This window comes from Sus scrofa, chromosome 10, assembly GCF_054392235.1.
Source record: "Sus scrofa isolate SSC_HxYL_T2T_F1_AM1 chromosome 10, Sscrofa_HxYL_maternal_Yorkshire_Landrace_v2.0, whole genome shotgun sequence".
Classification (NCBI taxonomy): Eukaryota; Metazoa; Chordata; class Mammalia; order Artiodactyla; family Suidae; genus Sus; species Sus scrofa.
Window position 1 is genome coordinate 50,606,092 of NC_139392.1, and position 20,428 is coordinate 50,626,519.

A 20,428-nucleotide genomic window follows, 5' to 3' on the forward strand; every position below is an offset into this window, starting at 1 on the left:
TGCTCAATGGGTTAAGGATCCAGTGTTGCCATGATCTGTGGTGTAGGCTGCAGACACAACTCAAATCCCACATTACTGTGGCTGTGGCACAGGGCCAGCAGCTACAGTTCCAGTTTAACCACGGGGAGGGGAGGTCGGGGGTTGGGGCTAAAAAGACAAAAGACAAAAAAATTAAAATAAATAAATAAATAAAGTAAATGGAGGTGTTCTCTTGCAGCACAGCAGGTTAAGGATACATTTTTGTCACAGCAGTGCTTGCTGTGGTATGGCCTCCATCCCTGGCCTGGGAACTTTCACATGCCTTATCTGATATATGATTGGCAAATATTTTCTCCCATTCTGGTGTTGTCTTTTCATTGTTGACGATGTCTTTTGTTGTGCAGAAGCCCTTTAACTTGCTGTACCTCCATTTATTTATTTATTTATTTATTTATTTATTTATTTAGGCTGGGTCCAAGGTAGTTTTTATCTTTGTTGACTAGTTTAATGTGCTAAAACAAAATGGAAAACCAGGTAAATCCAAACCCACCATCATTCTGGAAACAGTGAAAATATATAAGTATATAAGTATATAAGATGAAACCATTTAATAAATTGAATTAATTTTAAATAATTGCCATAATTGTGTGGACAGATTTATCAACATGCTTGTCTAGCTTAATGTATGAGATATCTCAGAGTAACATACTTAATCAAAATTGAAAGATTCGATATAAGTGGGATGTTGGAAAACAAGAAAGTTGTTCAACACCCAAACACCATTTAAGTCATGTTTCTCTACCTGAGACTGATGAGACTGTGAGCATCCTGTGTGTGATGAGAAAGTGGACTAATAACAAAATATTTGAGGCCCAGTTCTCTTCATTTTTGTTTTTGGTAATATAATTAAAACTCTCTTGTCTATGGTGTCCTCCGAGCCTTGCAAGCCATACAAATTGGACACTTTTAGTCCCTCGGGAACAGCAGCTGGCATGTTTTAACAAAGTTCTGATTGAGCTGTGGATAAAGGACTAGATTTCACCTATTGCCTCTAAATAATTTGAAAACCAATTAAAAATTGTCCATGTCCGTGTATGTGTGTGCACATGTGTGCATATGCAAGTCTCAGTGACTTTTAATAACTCCCATTGAAATTTCATCACCAGCAGCACAATCAGGCACTTGACATCCCCTTCCTTGTCCAATAATATTTCCTTTCCAATTCTTATATTAGGCCTGAAGCTGAAGGATTTGTGTATAACATAGGAACACAGTGAAAGAATCTTGAAGATGTGATTCTTTGAATCTACCCTTTCTCTCCTGAAAGGGGAGAAAAGACACTAAGATAGATAGATGTATAGATAGATGATAGATAGATAGATATATAGATAGATATATAGATAGATAGATAGATAGATAGATAGAGGGATAGATTCTTAGATAGATAATAGACATATTAGATTAATACATACATATATATTTGCCACACCTGTAGCATGTCGAAGTTCCCAGGTTATGGATTGAAACCACACCACGGCAGTGACCTGAGCCACCACAGTTAAAACACCAGTCCTTAAGAGGCTGAGCCACCAGGAAAATCTAACACTAAGATATTTAGTCCTCCAAAGGGCTTTACCTTCAGAAACAAATTTTCAAGAATTAATGTCACCAGTGTTTTGTTCGGCCCTCTGCCCATGGGATACAATTTGTACTTGGAGTTTCAGGATCAAAGGAATGAGGTAAATACATTAAACATCTAGCCAAGGTTAAAGTTATGCATAGTGAAATTGAGATGTTGTTACTGATTTTGTATAAATAGTTTGATCTTAATATTTCCCAGTTATATTCAATGTTTCAGAGCCAAGGTGATCTTCTCAGTGATAAAGACAGCAAAGGTGGGTGTTAACCATCAGGAAGAGGGATGTTGTGTTAAGAGGAATGCAGAAATTTGGGTCATTTGGCATGACTTTCAGAGTCCCTTTCTGTCAAATGTTTATCTTCAGATAGACTTCATGAGACATTTTTGTTATACAAAATTATACTCTACGTGTGTGTGTGTGTGTGTGTGTGTGTGTGTGTGTGTGTGTGTGTGTGTGTATGTGAAGAGGTTATTTAAAAAGTTACTGTTTAAGGTCTTTTTAAAAAGAAACTGTTTCTTTCCATCCTATTTCTATCTATTCCTTCCTTCAACCAAATATAGATTCGTAATATATTTCATATGAAAACCAAGAATAACAGTACTTATGGAGTTCCCATCGTGGCTCAGCAGTAATACACTTGACTAGTATCCATCAGGACACAGGTTCAATCCCTGACCTCACTCAGTGGGTCTGGGATCCAGCATTGCCTGGAGCTGTGGAGTAGGCCAGCAGCTACGTTTCTGATTTGACCCCTATCCTGAGAACATCCATATGTCATGGGTACAGCCCTAAAAATACACGCACACACACACATACAAAAATAACAATGCTTACTAAAGGGTGATGGTAAAATTAAATAATCAACTTTTAATACCTCTTCACATATAGTAAGCTCTCTAAATATAATAGTTTTTGTTACTGATGAAAATCATGACATCTCCTATCATCTCCTATCCCACCCAAATCTGCACTTCATCATGCATTTCTCATTTGATCGTGCATTACATTCATCAATTTGCACAAATCAATCATTTTTTTAGGCTGTAAACTCTTTGACCATATGGTCCAATTTACCTATACACATTGGAAGATTGTAGTAAATGTTCACTGGCTAAGTATAAGGAGGAACAAATAAAAATTATAAAATTTCCAAAAAGTGGTCAGTAACAGCTTATGTAAAAAAGGGCATTATGCTAATGATCAGTGTCTCTCCCTGCTGTGTGATTCCCTCCACTCTTTAGCTTCAGTCCACAAAAGGAAAGAGGCAGAGGAGAGTATGCCTGATGCGACATGGACCACCTCTTGAAAGGTCACCATCTTTATTCTCTACCCACCTCCCCAAGCAAGGATTGTGTCAGTTATACAAGATGAATATGTTCAAAAGATGTGCTGTACAAAACCATGGCCATAGTTAACAAAACTACGTGATGCACTTAAAAATTTATTAAGAGAGTAGCTCTCACATTTGTGTTTTAACCACAAGAAAAATTACAATGTTCTTTGAGATTTGGATTTACATATCTGTTTTCCAATAGCAAATTTTATATATTTTTAAATAATTATAAAGCAAATAATCTCTTTAGGGTAAAGGAATCAAAATAACAAGTTACCTATACAAAATAACAGGCTGAAGTTTTAAGAAATCTGACATAAAACAGCCAAGAGCAAGGAAACTGACTCATACCACACAACACTGTAATCATAGCAAGATAAAACCCTCTTGAAAAACACAATGTTTGCTATTATGAATATTAAATCTGTAGACTCTAAATCCACAATGGTTGGAGTCATGTCTTTTTTTTATTATTTTATTTTATTTTATTTTGCTGTTTAGGGCTACACCCACAGCTTATGCAGATTCTCAGGCTAGGGGTCAAATTGGAGCTATAGCCACTGGCCTATGCCACAGCCACAGCAATGCAGGATCCGAGAAGTGTCTTTGACCTACACCACAGGTCACAGCAACACCAGATCCCTAACACACTGAGCAAGGCCAGGGATCAAACCTGCATCCTCATGGATGCTAGTCAGATTCATTAACCCCCAAGCCATGCCAGGAACTCCTCTTTTTTATCTTTACATACAAAGATATGGTTTGAATATGAATGAATCCTTCAGAAAGTTCTTGATGTCAATAAATTTGTATGGAATTTAAGTGGGATCCTGCTGCATAGCACAGAGAACTATATATATATAATCACTTGTGATGGAAAATGATGGGGGATAATGTGAAAAAAAGACTGTATATATATATGTATGACTGGGTCACATTGCTGTACAGCAGAAATTGACAGAACATTGTAAATCAATCATAATAAAAAATGTTTAATAAAAGGCAAAAAATATGCTACAGGAATATATTGTACAATATAAGGAATATAACCAGTATTTTATAGCAACCATAAATGGAATATAAACTTTAAAAATTGTGTATCACTATGTTGTACACCTGAAGCATATAATATTGTACAGCAACTATACTTCAATTTAAAAGAACAGAAAAACAAATAAATAATAACAATGAAATTTTGAAACCAAAATAAATCCATATAAAATAGGCTATGTAAATATCACTACTGAACACAAATGCTTATTCTTTCCAAAAACAGTATTACTGGAAAAGGATTATTGAAAGACTTCACATGTGATCATGTAATTGGATCACTGAAATGACTGCTATATTAGATATTTGGACAGCTCAACAAATTATGAATACTACCACCACGTGGGAAAGATTCTGAATTCTACTCATGGTGCTGAAGAAGAAAACATTTTAGAGGAAGGAGAAGGAGGAGGAGGAAAAAGAGAAGAAAACACATATAGCCAAGTATTTTCATACAAAGTAGCTGAAACAAAAGAGAAAAAGAAGATGTTCCAATGGAGCTGGGGAACTGCACTGCTGTAAAAGAATTTATTTTCCTTGGCCTAACCCAGGAGCAAGAACTGAGCTTGGTATTATTTCTTGTCTTTCTTTTGGTGTATATGACAACTCTGCAGGGAAACCTCCTCATCGTGATCACTGAGACCTGTGAGTCTCGCCTTCACACACCCATGTATATTTTTGCTCTGTAATTTATCTATTGCCAACATGTGCTTTTCCTCCATCACAGCTCCCAAAGTTCTGGCAGATCTTTTGTCACCAAGAAAGACCATCTCCTGCAATGGCTGCTTCACCCAGATGTTCTTCTTCCACCTTATTGGAGGGGTGGATGTATTTTCTTTGTCAGTGATGGCATTAGATCGGTATGTGGCCATCTCCAAGCCCCTACACTACACACTACATGACCATCATGAGTAGAGGCTGTTGCATTGAGTTTATAGTGGCCTCCTGGGTGGGGGGCTTTGTCCACTCCATTGTGCAGATTTCACTTTGCTGCCACTCCCCTTCTGCACACCCAATGTCCTTGACACTTTCTACTGCAGTGTCCTCCATGTCCTCAAACTTGCCTGCACTGACATTTTTGTGCTTGAGCTGCTGATGACTTCTAACAATGGACTGCTCACCATGCTGTGGTTCATCTTCCTCCTGGTGCCCTACCTGGTCATATTATTATTACTAAGATCTCACCAGGGGGAGGGCAGGAGGAAAGCCATCTCTACCTTCACCTCCCACGTCACTGTGGTGACCTTGCACTTCGTGCCCTGTATCTATGTCTACACCCAGCCCTTCACTGCCCTCCCCACAGATAAGGCCATCTCTGTCATCTTCACCGTCATCTCCCCACTGCTGAACCCCTTGATCTACACCCTGAGGAACCATGAGATGATGTTGGCCATGAGGAAACTGAAGGGAAGACTCGTGCCTTCTGTCACAGGATAGACTGCTAGCTCACCCCACTCACCATCTTTGAAAATGTTTGTCCATCAAATAAACTATATTTGATTAATTTTCATATTTCTGCTAAGATACTATGACTTACAAATGTTGTGATCATTGTGCAATGATGGAAAAAAATGGGTTTCATGTTTCAAAATACTTAGCCAGAAAAGTGTATGTCACTTTAGCTATGCAGCCTTGGAAGAGAGAAAGAAAATGGAATCCAAATACACTCAGACCATCTTATCACATTAGATAGTTGTAGGGTTTTTTTCAGCTCTACAGAGATGTGATTGACAAATAAAAATGACTTCTATTTAATATGTACAACTTGATGTTGTGAAACCATCATTGGGGGAAAGTGAGTTAAGCTGGGATCCTCCATGTTTTTTTTACAACAACATGGGAATCTACACTTGCCTAAATGAATTTTTCAATTAAAAAGGCAAAAAAATTGCTGTACATCCAGACATTCCCATTAATTCCTACACTGTTCACAGGAAGAGAGCTGAGACATATTAGAAAATAACACAGTTTGGAAAGACAAACATCATGTGATATCAGTTATATATGGAAGGAATCTAAAAAAAGATACAAATGAATTTATTTACAAAGCAGAAACAGACTCCCAGACTGTGAAAACAAACCTCTATTTGCCAAAGGGGACAGGTGTGTGGGGGGGAGCAATGGACTGGGGGTCTGGGATCAGCATATGCACATTATTGTACATAGAATGGATAGTCAACAGAGACCTGATGTATAGCACAGGGAACTCTGCCCAATATTCTGCTGTAACCTACATGGGAAAAGAATATGAAAAAGAATGGATATGTGTACTTGTATAACTAAATCACTTTGTTGTACAGAAATGATCACAACCCTGTAAATCAGCTATATTTCAATACAACTTTAATTAAAAGAAGAAAAAGAATGCAGTTTTAACATTGGGATTCTATAAAGTCTTTCACAAGGTAATTACATCTTAAGAAAGTAAACAGGAGTTCCCGTCGTGGCACAGTGGTTAACGAATCTGACTAGGAACCATGAGGTTGCGGGTTCGATCCCTGCCCTTGCTCAGTGGGTTAACGATCCGGCGTTGCCATGAGCTGTGGTGTAGGTTGCAGACGCGGCTCAGATCCCGTGTTGCTGTGGCTCTGGTGTAGGCCAGCGGCTACAGCTCCGATTCAACCCCTAGCCTGGGAACCTCCATATGCCGTGGGAGCGGCCCAAGACATAGCAACAATAACAACAACAACAACAACAACAAAAAAGACAAAAGACAAAAAAAAAAAAAAAAAAAAGAAAGTAAACACATCCAAACGAAGTTCCTCTCTGGCTGTAAAATATGCATAAATTAAATATCTATTACCTAAGGATTTTTCCATCTAAAGCCCGCATGCCAGTAGTTGATGGAAGCAGCTTTGAAGTTAGCAGAGCTTGAATTAGAGTTCCCATCATGGCTCAGTGGAAATGAATCCAACTAATATCCTTGAGGATATGAGTTCGATCCCTGGCCTTGCTCAGTGGGTTGGGGATCCAATGTGGCCATGAGCAGTAGTGTAGGCCAGCAGCTGTAGTTCTGATTTAACACCTAGCCTGGAAACTTCCATACACCATGGGTATGACCAAAAAAGCCAAAAAATCCAAAAAAAAAAAAAAAAAGAATATGGACCTCAGCAGTCATGAGTCCCATGACCTGCAAATTCCTACTGTGGCACAACAGGATCAGCTGTGTCTCTGGTTTGCAGGGACACAGGTTCAATCCCCTGCCCAGCATAGATTAAGGATCCAGCTCAGCTATGGCATAGGTTGCAACTGTGGCTCAGATCTGATCCCTGGCCTGGGAAATCCATATACCACAGGGCAGCCAAAAAGAAAAGAAAGAAGTAAAAGAGAATGCAACAAAAAAACAAAAAAAATTAATTAAATGAAAAATCTCTATGAGCTGGTGCAAGGTCTTTCCTCTGACCTTCCTCTGATGCCCTGGCCCACTGGCCACCATCCACTACTCTTCCTCAGCACCTTGAGCTTGGCTCTAACCCTCATGCCTTCTTAGCTTTATGCTTTGCAGTTTTATCCAAGAACCTGGCAGAACAAGCAGAACATAGAAAACACTCATACAAATTTTAAAAATCAAGGGTATCCTATTGTGGTTTGTTGGGTTAGGAACCCAAGGTGGTGTCCATGAGGATGTGGGTTCAATCCCTGGCCTTGCTCAGTGGGTTAAAGATCCAGCATTATGGCAATCTGTGGTGTAGGTCATGGATGCAGCTCTGGATCCAGTGCTGCCATAGCTGTATCATACGCTTGCAGCTTCAGCTCTGATTTGACCCCAGCCTTGGAATTGCCATATGCAATAGTTGTGGCCTTAAAAAGAAGAAAAATTAAAAAGTCAATGAATGAATATTTCCTCTCACTCGTTTTTGCTGCTCAAATCCTTGGAGAATATGGTGAAAAAAAAAAAAACAGCAGATTTACTTTTATTCCCTGATACCTAACACTCTAAAACACATAGAAAACTCTGAAGCTTCTTCAGACTATGCCTATACATTCAGAAGTATTGGAATGACATGGAAAACACTAGTTGACGTATCAACTCGACTTTTGTTTGTTTGTTTGTTTGTTTTGCTTACTTATTATGCTATTTACAACCTAGGAGGAGTTTTTTGGTTTTTTCATTTGTTTGTTTGTTTTGCTCCATTTCTGGAGGTATACTATGGATCTAAAAATATTTGAAACTAGGAAAATGGTGATGTTATGGTACACATCACAGACCACAAATCAGATGTGCCAAGGCCCTAAGGTGGGGGTGTGCCCTGAGCATCCATGAGACAGCAAGGAAGTCTTTGTAATTTGATGAGAGGAAGAAGGAGGAAAGCAGTAGTAGTTGAGGTCAGAGAGATGATTGGACCATGGAATCAGTTCATTATGACCTTTGAAACCATCATAAGAATTTTGTCTTTCACATAAAGTAAGATGGGTTGTCATTAGAGGGCTCTGAAAAGTGGAATAATTATGCATGTTTTTGGAGTTCCTGCTGTGGTTTGGTAGGTTAAGAACCTGACAGCATCCAAGAAGATAAAAGTTCAATCGCTGGCCTCACTCAGTGGATTAAGGATCCAGTGTTGCCTCAAGCTGCAGCATACATCACAGATGTGGCTTAGATCCAGCATTGCTGTAGCGGTGGTGTAGATCTGCAGCTTCAGCTTCTATTCAACACCTAGCCTGGGAACTTCCATATGCCGCAAGTGTAGCACTAGAAAGGAAAAAAAAATATGTATGTTTTAACAGAATTGCAGGAGAGGTAAGGACAAAATGGGAAGACCAGTTAGGAAGCTACTACAGTAGAAGTTATGAAGGTATGACTTAAGTTAGTCACCCTGGAGGCAGTGAGGATTTTGAAAAACTTTGAAGGTCAAGCAAGTAGGATTTGTGTATCCCATGAGAACTCCATCACCCACTTTGTTCATCACCCTACTCAGATCTCCTTCACTCTCACCTACATAACCCTCAGATCTAAGGTCTCCTGCCCTTACCTGTGTATCACCCTTCAGGAATGGATGAAACTGCCTAAGGAAGTTGCTCACAATCCCTAAGAACTGACATACATTTCCCACTAGGAAAATTACCAAGAGGTAATCATCAGGGGCGAGGGCAGGGGGCATCGTGGCTAAACTGACCTAACAAGATTCTTGCTGAAGGCAGGCCAGAGTGATCAGACATCATCTGGGGGGTGAGAGAGGATGAGGATGGCAGGTGATCAGATATGGTGGGTGGGAGAGTCTGGCTACCGTAGCTTAGCAGGATTTGGGCTACAACTGGATGATGCAGAGACAAGCATGGAGCTTGTCAAAAGTCAAGGCTTTGTTGAAAAATTCAGGGGTGGCTGAGCAGTGTTGCTCAAGGAGAGAATCTACCACTGCTGGAAAGTTTTAGAGCCATGACAAAATGTGTGTTCCTAAGTGTATATGCCTGAGTAGTTTCTTAATTACTCCCACTGAAACAACCTCTCATCAGCAGAAGTGTTCCAGCACCACATCCAACTATATGCCCTCTGATATTTCTCACCCTGGTTTGGAGATTAAGGAATTGGTCAATACAACAGGGCGTGGTATATCAGCATGGAAGACTCAAGAAAATACTATCCCCAGTGTCTGCCCTTTTCCACATAAAGGTGAAAGAGAAGCCATTGAAATCACTGCTCTTCAGAGGGGCATTTAAGAGAATTTTCTGAAACTGAATGATTCATGTGACTATTACTTAAGATGCTGGAGACCTGGAAGAACTTGGCATTTTAGATAAGATGCATAACTCTACCTGGGCATGTACATTTGTGATGTCTGGGTACCTGTACTAAAAGTGAGAAAAATTGAAAGCTAGGTGTAATTGTTAATACTTACAAATAGATTTTGACTGCAAATAATGTAATAAGTACACATGATGCTGCATGCCAGGATGAACCTTCAGTTCTTCTGAAAGATGACCAGTATCATTAAAGAAGTCATCTGTCTGTGAGAGTTACTAACCCAGAGTTTTTCTTTAAGGTCACATATGTATAATCACATTTATTAAGGATTAGGCAGTGCTCCAAGTCCTGATGCTTTACATAGATGAATTCATTTAACCCTTACAAAAATCATAGGAGGGAGATGCTCCTGTTTCTAAACACCAGTGAAGAGCCTGAGGGCAAGTGGGTGAAGGAACCTGCCTGTGTTTGCATAACCAGTAAGTGCCCAGCTGGGATCTGAATAGGTTGGGTGGTACTGTAATCCCCCTGTATCTGCTGTATGCTGTGATGCCTAAATAGGCTTTGGACAAAATTGCATACAAAGGAAAGACAACTTGAAGGGAAAGTGAGCTGGAAAAAGTACACCCCAAAAGTGGGAGGGAAGTGGCTTTCACTTTTCCTTTGTTTCTGATTATAGCAAGAAAAGAGAGATAAACTGCAAAGAAAGAAGTTAAGATCCATTTCAAGGATCCACCAAAAAAAAAAAAAAAAGATAGGAATTCATAAGCCATCAAGAGTATACCGTGAGCACACTTTTAACATTTTAAGAAACAAGCAAATTGTTTTTTAAAGTGGTTGTACCATTTTATATTCCCACCAGCATTCCAATTCCTCCTCATTTTTGCCCACTCTTGATATATCCATCTTTTTAATACTAATCATTCTAATTGGTACGTACTATTATCTCACTGTGGTTTTCATTTACATTTTCTCAGTGATGAATGACACTAAGCATCTTCTCCTATGCTCATTTGCTTTCTTTCTACCTTCTTGCTCAAGTGTCTGTTCAAACCTTTTGTCCTTTTCATTTTAATTGGTTTGTATATTTTATTATTGAATTTTAAGAGTTACAGCATTCCACTCTTAGATACTTACCCAAGTGAAATGAAAAGATATGTCCATGTGAAGACCTACTCATAGAAGCTTTAAGATAATAGCCAAAAACTAAAAACAACCCAAATGTTCATCCACAAGTGAGTTGATAAATAGACTGTGGCATAGCCATGCAATAAAAAGGAATAAAATGTTGGTCCACACCAAAACATGGATAATTTTTATGAATAAAAGAAGCCAAACAAAAAGAGAGTACACATTGTAAGATACAGTTCATAAAAAAATTTGGAAAATACAAACTAACTGTCTTTCTTTAATAGATGCAAACTATTGCATCTGGAGTGGATAAGCAATGAGATCCTGCTGTATAGCACAGGGAACATATCCAGTCACTTGTGATGGAACATGATGGAGGATAATGTGATAAAAAGAATGTGTGTGTGTGTGTGTATATATATACATATATATATAGTTATATGTATATAGTTATATGTATATATAACTGGGTCACTTTGCTGTACAGTAGAAATTGACAGAACAGGGTAAATCAACTATAATGCAAAAATAAAAATCATAAAATAAAAAAATGAAGATACAAATTAATGTATAGTGACAGAAAGCAAGAGGCTCAGTGGTTGCCTGAAGAAGGAGGGGCAGAGGAGGCATTATGAAGGGTCACAAGGATGCTTTGGGAGTGATACACATGTTAATTATCTTAAATATATTGAGGATGGCAGGGGTCTGTGCTTATGTCAAAACTTATCAAAGTGTACACTTGAAGTACATGAGTCTATATGTCCATGATCACTCGATTTTTAAAAATTAATTTTAAGAAATAAACTAAAGCAATGAACTGAAGCTCTGAGTTACACTTTTATTTCCATAGCTGTTATTTTGACACCCAGGGGTTTGAGTACCTAAAGTAGTTTAAAGTAAATGCAGAAACAAATAAATCCCCTTAAGGAAGAATAGATCAATAATGAACTTAAAGTTTCCTAACTTTTCATAGAATTACATTTGTGGTTTGAAAAAGAAAGGAGTGCTTCTGCAGAATGAAGTCCAAGGAGAACCATTCTGAAGACAGCAATTCTTAAACCATGTAAATGAGCCACCCAGCCTGGGGGGAGGGGCGGAAGCAACACATTCCTGTGGGATTTATAGAAACTCAGTCATATCATTAGGCACTTTCTTACCCATACACCAAATTGACTCCATATTTATATCCTTCATACCACAATACCTCCTTTGTTAATATTTAAAATCCACCTATTTATCTTGAATATTTAGAACATTATTTTGTGCATTTTCTAAAATATTTATAATTTACAGAAGAATAATTTGGGGGCAGCACCTGCGGCCTCCAAAAGTTAATGGGCCAGGAATTGAACCCTCACTACCCAAGCCACAGCAGTAACAACACCCAATCCTTTAACCACTAGGCCACAAGGGAACTCTCAGAGAAAGAACAATAAAATGCATGCTTGTGTTATATCACTTCGCACACACTAACAATAACCCCAGAGCAACAATACAGTGGGGATAATATCTTACTAGATTTTAGACCAAATACCTGACTCTATAAGCCTGAATCTATTAAGAGAAAGTAAACACTTTCCAAAAATAACACTTTTAATTTTTTCCAATCTACAGAGGAAGAGGAAACATGATTCAATGGAGATGAGAAATGGCACCAGAGTAACAGAATTTATATTTCTGGGACTGACTCAGTGCCAAAACCTAAGTTGGTCTTATTTATTTTTTTTTTTTTTTGAGCTTTGTGTACATGACAACTCTTCTGGGAAACCTCCTCATCATGGTCACTGTGACCTGTGAGTCTTGCCTGCACACCCCGATGTACTTCCTGCTCTGAAATATAGCCATCCTTGATATCTGCTCCTCCTCCATCACTGCCCCCAAGGTCCTAGTAGACTTTCTGACAGAGATAAAGACAATATCATATACAAGCTGCATGACACAGATGTTCTTCTTCTACATCCTTGGTGGGGCAGATATTTTCTCTCTCTCTGTGATGGCCTTTGATCACTACGTGGCCACCTCCAAGCCCCTGCACTATGTGAACATCATGAGTAGGAGCCAGTGCACTGCCCTCATTGTGGCCTCCTTGCTGGGGGGCTTTGTCCTCTCCATCATGCAGATCTCCCTGCTGCTCCCACTCCCCTTCTATGGATCCAACATTGTGGATGGCTTCTACCTCAATGTCCCCCATGTCCTCAAACTTGCCTGCACCAACACCTTTGCCCTTGAGGTCTTAATGATTTCCAACAATGGCTTGACCTCTACACTGTGGTTCATCTTCCTCCTAGTGTCCTACACAATCATCTTGATGATGCTGAGGTCTCACCAGGGGGAAGGCAGAAAGAAAGCTATCTCCACCTGCACAGCCCACATCACCATGATGAACCTGCACTTAGTGCCCTGCATCTACATCTATGCCCAGCCCTTCACTACCCTTCCCACAGATAGGGCCATCTCTGTCATCTTCACTGTCATCTCCCCACTGCTAAACCCCTTGATCTACACTCCGAGGAACCATGAGATGAAGTCGGCCATGAGGAAACTGAAGGGAAGACTCATCCCTTCTGAAATGGGATAGACTGAGGCTCTCCATCCTCTTCATCAACAAAGACTCCATGCAATATTTTACCCATGGAGTCAATTTATATACTCATATATACTGTCAATAAACCAACTAAACTCACTAGATAACCCTTTATTTTCCAATATAAGTTAACAGGATACTGATAACCCAAGCTTCTGGTGAACATGAAGTATCTTGTGTTATAGAATTGATCTGATTGATACATTTCCACTCAAAGACTAAAAAAAAAAGACAATTATGAAAGTTTTATGGCATGTGAAGAGTGATCCCTTTTCCAAGAGGTGAGTAATATGAAATAGAAGAAGAATAGAGTGGTTTCCTCAAGATCTTCTATCAATTTAATCAGAGATAAGTCCAGATGGTCAATTCTTCTTGCCACAGGAATGCAATTTATTTCATTGCTGGACCTGTCCATGGCCAAACTGCAATCCTGTTCTAGAAAGAGCTCATGATCACTGCCTCTGGAATACACATATATGAGTATATATGGGCCTATCACAGATTAAGAACATTTTTTCTGCTGAGTTAAGCTCCATATGGGCTTGTGACCCATGGAGAACCTCAAAGGTATGTAGTGGTTTTCCTCCTAGATTCCTATCAGGAATGAAGAAGCTTTGGAATATTTCCCATAATGTCCTTAAGGGATTTATCTTATGCAGAACTAGACATACCAAATTCACATTCTCATGACAAAGGCAGGCGGAACCTCAGGGATCCTACACCAAGAGCAATCTGTTCTCACTACTCAAGAACTTGTGTGCTGTTGCAGTCTTACCAGAGCAAATATCAGACTGACTACACCATTGAGGATTTACATTCTGCCCACTGGAGAAAGGGAGGAAGAAAGAGAAAGGGTGCTAAAGAAGAATAAAACTCTATCTTTCAATATGTTCATATTTGTGAAGAGGCAATATAGGCTTGTGGTTTTGTCTGGAAAATATGGTTAGAATTAAAAAAGTGAAGCACTGTGGCTGAAAGCTCTAACTTCAGAGTTAAACAGACCTGGGTCCAAATCCTATCTCTGCCATCCATCCGTGTGATCTTGAGCTATTTTAATTCTTCACAGGTCACAGTTCACCTACACAAAGATGCTGACATGATCCTTCTCTTGGAGTTGTTGTGAAGCTTAGAATGAGATGGTATATGTAAAACATACATGGCAGACAGTAAATGCTCAGGTAAAGGAAAATGGATCCATTTTAATAACTGAACTATTATGCCTAATTCACATTCCATTACCCATTGACCTGTTACACTCTTCTCCTATGTATGATCTATACTCATCATTATTAGGGGAAAAAATGGTGTGGAAAAGATGGAATGTACATAGAATTAAAAGCACCTATCATCTTAAAATTTCTAGCTTTTTTTTTTCTTAAAAAATAGTGGATCCTGGAATTCCCATTATGGCACAGCAGAAACAAATCCAACTAGAAACCATGAGGTTGTGGGTCCAATCCCTGGCCTCGCTCAGTAGGTTAAGGACCTGGCATTGCCGTGAACTGTGGTGTAGGTCACAGACACCACTCATATCTCTCATTGCTGTAGCCACGTTGTAGGCCAGCAGCTGTAGCTCCAATTTGACCCCTAGCCTGGGAACTTCCATATGCCTCAAGTGAGGCCCTAAAAAGCAAAAATAAAAAATAAATTTGGATTCTTAATCCACTGAACAAGGCCAGGAATTGAACCCCCATTCTCATGGATACTATGTAGAGTTTTAACCCACAGAACCACAAAGGGAACTCCTTAAAATTTCTAGCTTTGTCATTAAAATATGACAGTAAGTGTTCCTGTTATTTACGTACAACTCAAAGAATCACCCTGAAGCTGATGAGGTACACAGTGCAAGAGAGTTTCATAGCAAAAGATTACAGTGGGTCAAAGATAAACTATGGCTTAGAGAGTAGAGATAAGGGGTCAGAACATGAAGGCAGAGCCAGTGGGTTAGAAGAGCGCCCAGGGGAGGTAACCAAAGCTTGGCGAGTGTTGAAGACAAACTTCACTTCTGTCCCTCATTGGACCTGGGCTGGCCCCATAAGCATCCATTAACTTACTGACTCACTTGTTCATTATTTCCTGCTCCCATCAATCAGCTCTAACATTTTAAGCATTAACCCAGCCCGCGATTCTTGTCAAGTCACCACTCATAGGGTTCTGCTACTTTTGCTCAGGCAGCTCTCATCTCTAGACTGCTTTTCTTTATGAAATTGCCTATAAAAAATACATACCAAAAGCCACTTTAGAACCTAGTTCATACAAATGTGTCCTTTCCTTTTTTTTTTTTTTTTTTTTTTTTTGCCTTTTCTAGTGCTGCACCCAGAGCATTTGGAGGTTCCCAGGCTAGAGTCTAATCAGAGTTGTAGCCGCCAGCCTATGCTACAGTGACACTGGATCCAAGCTGCATCTGCAAACTACACCACAGCTCACAGCAACGCTGGATCCTTAACCCACTGAGCGAGGCCAGGGATCAAACCCACTACCTCATGGTTCCTAGTCAGATTCGTTAACCACTGAACCACAACGGGAACTCCTGGGTCCTTTCCTTTTCTTTCTACCCCTTACAACTCCCTCAGATCAGAGTTTTATCCCTATGTCAGATCTGGATGGCATCAAAGACCTATAGAGTCTGAATCACTGTATTGCAGAAGTGAAACCATGTACAAACTCCTGAGTTCTCATGTTTTGAAGTAAAAGCCTTTTCCTTTCACCTTCCAGGCCTCCCCTCAGTCTCAAAAGACTAACTCCAGAATTACTGATTAGGAAATTTTGTTACAGCTAAAAAATAACTAGTTAAAACCATCTCCATTATGTTATGCCCTGCCTTGACACACAAACGTATTACTAATGTTTACTTTCTAGTTAGAGTGTATTGCACCTAGTGTCTTATTGCATCTAGTTTTTCTTTTGTAATGGAACACCACCTATCACCACTTCCCTGTAAGCAATCTTCTTTCCAAAGAGAAGGTCAAGGAATGATAACCACAAAGACAACCAGACACTGATAGGGATGGAGTGGGATAGTTGCACAGGTGGTTGTTGTGGGAGGGGTGTCCCAATGGGGAACCATGGATGGAGAGAGGGGACCTGGGGACCTTTGGGAGATCATTGTGGGTTGGTGCTCACCTGGGAGGGCCTTCAGAAGGAGGCAGGCTTGCTTGACTAGGGGAGGTGCCAGATATGCACCTCAGGTCATTGGGTGGGGGATGGGGTGAGGCTGGCATTCAGGTTCACACCAAGGGTAGGAGTTAAGGACCACCCTTCTGCTGTTTTGAATAAGCACCATGACAGTTCTAGTTTGACCTTATAGGGTCAAATACTCTGATACTGGATACCAAGGAGAAGCTCTACTTGAAGAAAGAGAAATAGGTGGTTTTTCCCACCCCCATTTCTCTTGGATTATAAAACTGTAGCCCACCTAATCCTTAGGGTAGAGCCTCCTTGCCTGCCTGCTTGCATCTCTCACCAGCATCTGAATAAATCTATTTCTTGCCTATCACTGTCTCTCTTGCTGAGTTTCTTCTGCACTGAGACACAAAGAACCTGAACCTCAGTAAGTCCAGACACCAGATGAATGATTCTAATTTAAAAACTATAGGTTCAAGTCGCAATCTAGCTTTTGGCTAAATTTGCTTCCCAGCACATGGGCTCAAGTCCCAGTCTGGGTTTAGGCTGGGTTCAAGTCCCAATCTGCTGGCTGGGTTCAAGTCATAAGTATTGTCAGTTTCAAAACCATCACTGGACTGACTGATGGACCTAACGACTCTGAAATGATCTATGGAGGGAGAATAATATAGACACCTTAATCAATAACCCTGTCTTCTGAGCTGAATCTATAAAACTCTTTGCTATTTCCTCTCAAGATGGGACACAGTTTTGAGGCCTTAGCCTGCTATGGCCTCCTTTGCCTGGCAAAGCAGTTAAGCTATTCTTTCTGCTTCACCAAAAACTCTTTCTCTGAGACTTAATTTGTGCCAATGCACAGAGGCAGAGGCCACACTTTGGCTACAGAAATATGATCCCAGGGGCAGAAACTCAGAAAGCCCTGCCACACCATTGTCTCTGACACTTCCTCAAACTATGTCTGAACACAAAATACAACCTGATTCAATAACTCAGGGGAGGGGGAGGTCAATTGCATCTGTTTACACACATGTCTATCATTTATCTAGATGACATAAAATCACAAGCTTGGGATTCCCACTGTGGCACATCAGTAATGAATGAGACCAGTATCCATAAGGATGCATGTTCGATCCCTGGCCTCCCTCAGTGGGCGATGAATCTGACATTGCCGTGAGGTGTAGTGTAGGTCACAGACAGGGCTTGGATCTGGCATTGCTGTGGCTGTGGTGCAGGCTGGCAGCTGCAGCTCAGATTCAGCCCCAGCCCAGGAACTTCTATGTGCCATGAGTATGGCCCTAAAAAGCAAAAAATAAAAAATAAATATAAATCTACACCCTCCAGTCTCTGAGAGCTACCCCAACAGTAGCCACTGAGTTCTGATTCATTTTTCTGTTGTTACCCTTTTACTTAAGTTTCATTTCCCAGCTGGTTGAAAGCAAAACAATTTTGGTAAGAAGGAAAACCACACGGTCCATGGTGTGGTGCAACACAACATGTTCCTCCTAAGCCAAGGATGATAATGCACTGTCTCATGGGCTTCCTCTGGAGAAAAGGCTACATCCTGAAGATGCACTAGTGTCTCTGCATGCACGTGTGAGACGGGGCAGAGAGGCGATGAGGGAGATAGAGAGAAAGGAGGAGGACTTGGTGACATTTTAATGACTCCCACAAGAACACCATCGAATTGGCCACTCGGCTTCCACATTCATATGCAACAATATTCCCTTTGCTAATTTCTTTATTAGGCTTGTGGCTGAGGGACAAGAGAGGTGGTCGAGGCACTGTCAGGTGAAGAGTCGGAATGAGGTGATTCCTCAAGGCTGCCCTTTCCCAGCTGAAAGAAAAACATAACCAAATTGCTAGCCTTGAGGTAGGCTGTCCATGAAACATAGAATTTCCCCAGAACCTACTTCTAAGATGCAATGGGAGCATCATAATAGGGTTGATTTTTTTCACTTGGAGACTGAGTCTGTTAGTGCTTGCCTGTGAACTTCCAAAACTCAAAAGCTGTTGGTGTAGATTTTTCAGAAATGCTACAAATGTATAGAATGTCCCTTTTGAAACCAAGACTTTTAATGAAGCCAAGAAAAGTGGTAGTTTTTCACTATGTGGAAGAAGGAAATTGTGGCTTGTAAAATAGAAGAAGAAGTTCAGCTGGCTCCAGGGGATGTGATGCATTTTACTTGGGGGTGGGAGGGAAGATGGTGAGGTTTGAATTGTTTTGAAGGTAGTTGATTAGGTGCCTGGCTACTTCCTGCCTCTCAGGAGGACAATTGCCTTGCAAAAACAGCACTGAAAGTCAGCAATTCCTGAATTTAGTAAATGGAATCTAGCCAGCTTTGCCACTCAATATGCATAAGGCTTCTAAAAATTTAGGGATTCAATTAAGAGTAGAGGCTTTTCAATATTGGGAGAGAGAAAATCATGACATAGGAGAGCTCTCATAGATTCAACTCAATGTAGAGAATGGAGCAGCATTCTTTCTGGGAAGCTGGGGTACAACGTAACCCTGGGTTTACAGGCTCTGTCCAAGATAAGCTTGTTTCCAAGATAAGCTTGTTTCAATGAGCTTGTTTCCAAAGCATGGGTGCTTGTTTTGATAAGCTTGTTTCCAAAGCATGGGGTGATTTCCAAATAACCTTTGGGGTGATTTCTGAGAAACCCTAATGATCCTTCTTTTGACTTTGCAAAAACCGATAAAATTATAGCTTTTTTTTTTATTGAAGTCTAGTTGATTACAATGTTGTGTCAGTTTCAGGTATACAGCAAAGTGATTCAGATATACATACAGATATATGTACATATTTCTCTTTCAGATGCTTTTCCCTTATAGGTTTCACTTATAGATGCCTTTCCCAAAATATTGAGTTCCATGTGCTATACAGTAGGTCTTGTTGGTTATCTGTTTTATGTAGTGTAGAGTGTATATGTTAATTCCAAACTCCTAATTTATCCCTCCCCACATCTGTATTTCTTTATCCACTTCCCCTTCCCTCCTTCTTTATTGGGCCTGTGTTTTAACGCAATGTGTACAATGCTGTAGATTCAAAGTATCCTCCCCACTCTGTACAAAGACAGCATCTGTAGGAACCCTCAAGATCCATTATTTTAAGAAGGAGCTTGTGTTTGAATAATGCTACCCAGAACACATTTCTGCACCTTGCATTGGAACACTCTGTGGTTGATGGAGGTTCTGGGTGAAGGTACCTCTAAAGACTGCAAAGTCAACTTTTAAAATTCTGCTTTTGTTTTTCCAAGTCACTTCTGACATCCTCTCATGTGAGTCATCTTCAGCCAAACCTTTTATTCACCAGGCTCCAGATTCTAACATCATCACCCTACACCCACATTCTACTTTCACTTGCTTGGCAAAGGATTTTTTTTTTTTCCTTTCCAGGATTTTCTGGGAAGGGCTGACCAACACTGGGAAGAAGTATAGTTGCAGTAGTTAGGGTTTATGTTTTTTTTTGGCTGTACCCATGGCGAGTGGAAATTCCCAGGCCAGGGATCAAACTCATGCCACAGCAGCAACCTGAGCCAATGAAAAAACAGTACTAGATTCTTAACCCACTGCACCACAAGAGAACTCCCAAGACCATAGGTCTTTGGAATAAGACTGATCTTGGTTTGTGACATGGCTCTACCAGGGGTGAAAACTTGAACAAGTTACTCAATTATTCTGTGTCTTGGTTTCCTCATCCATGAAATCAGGAAAATAATACATATTTCACATGGATATGATGGGTTTTAGAAGCAATAAAATGAACATAAATTTTCACTAAAAGTGAGGGAAAAAATAAACAAAACAGAGCTCCATAATTCTGCCCACATTGCTATAATGCTGAGACTTTGAAAGTTGCCCACCCCCATACCCCAAGGCCAGGTATCCAGATGACTGAAGCACAAAT

General features: G+C 40.1%; 2 pseudogenes; both read left to right on the plus strand.

Moving 5' to 3' along the window:
• The first annotated feature begins 4,372 nt into the window (after positions 1-4,372).
• On the plus strand, positions 4,373-5,439 carry LOC110258656 (olfactory receptor 4D10-like; annotated as a pseudogene).
• Positions 5,440-12,484: 7,045 nt separating this feature from the next.
• On the plus strand, positions 12,485-13,391 carry LOC110258654 (olfactory receptor 4D11-like; annotated as a pseudogene).
• The last annotated feature ends 7,037 nt before the right edge of the window (positions 13,392-20,428 follow it).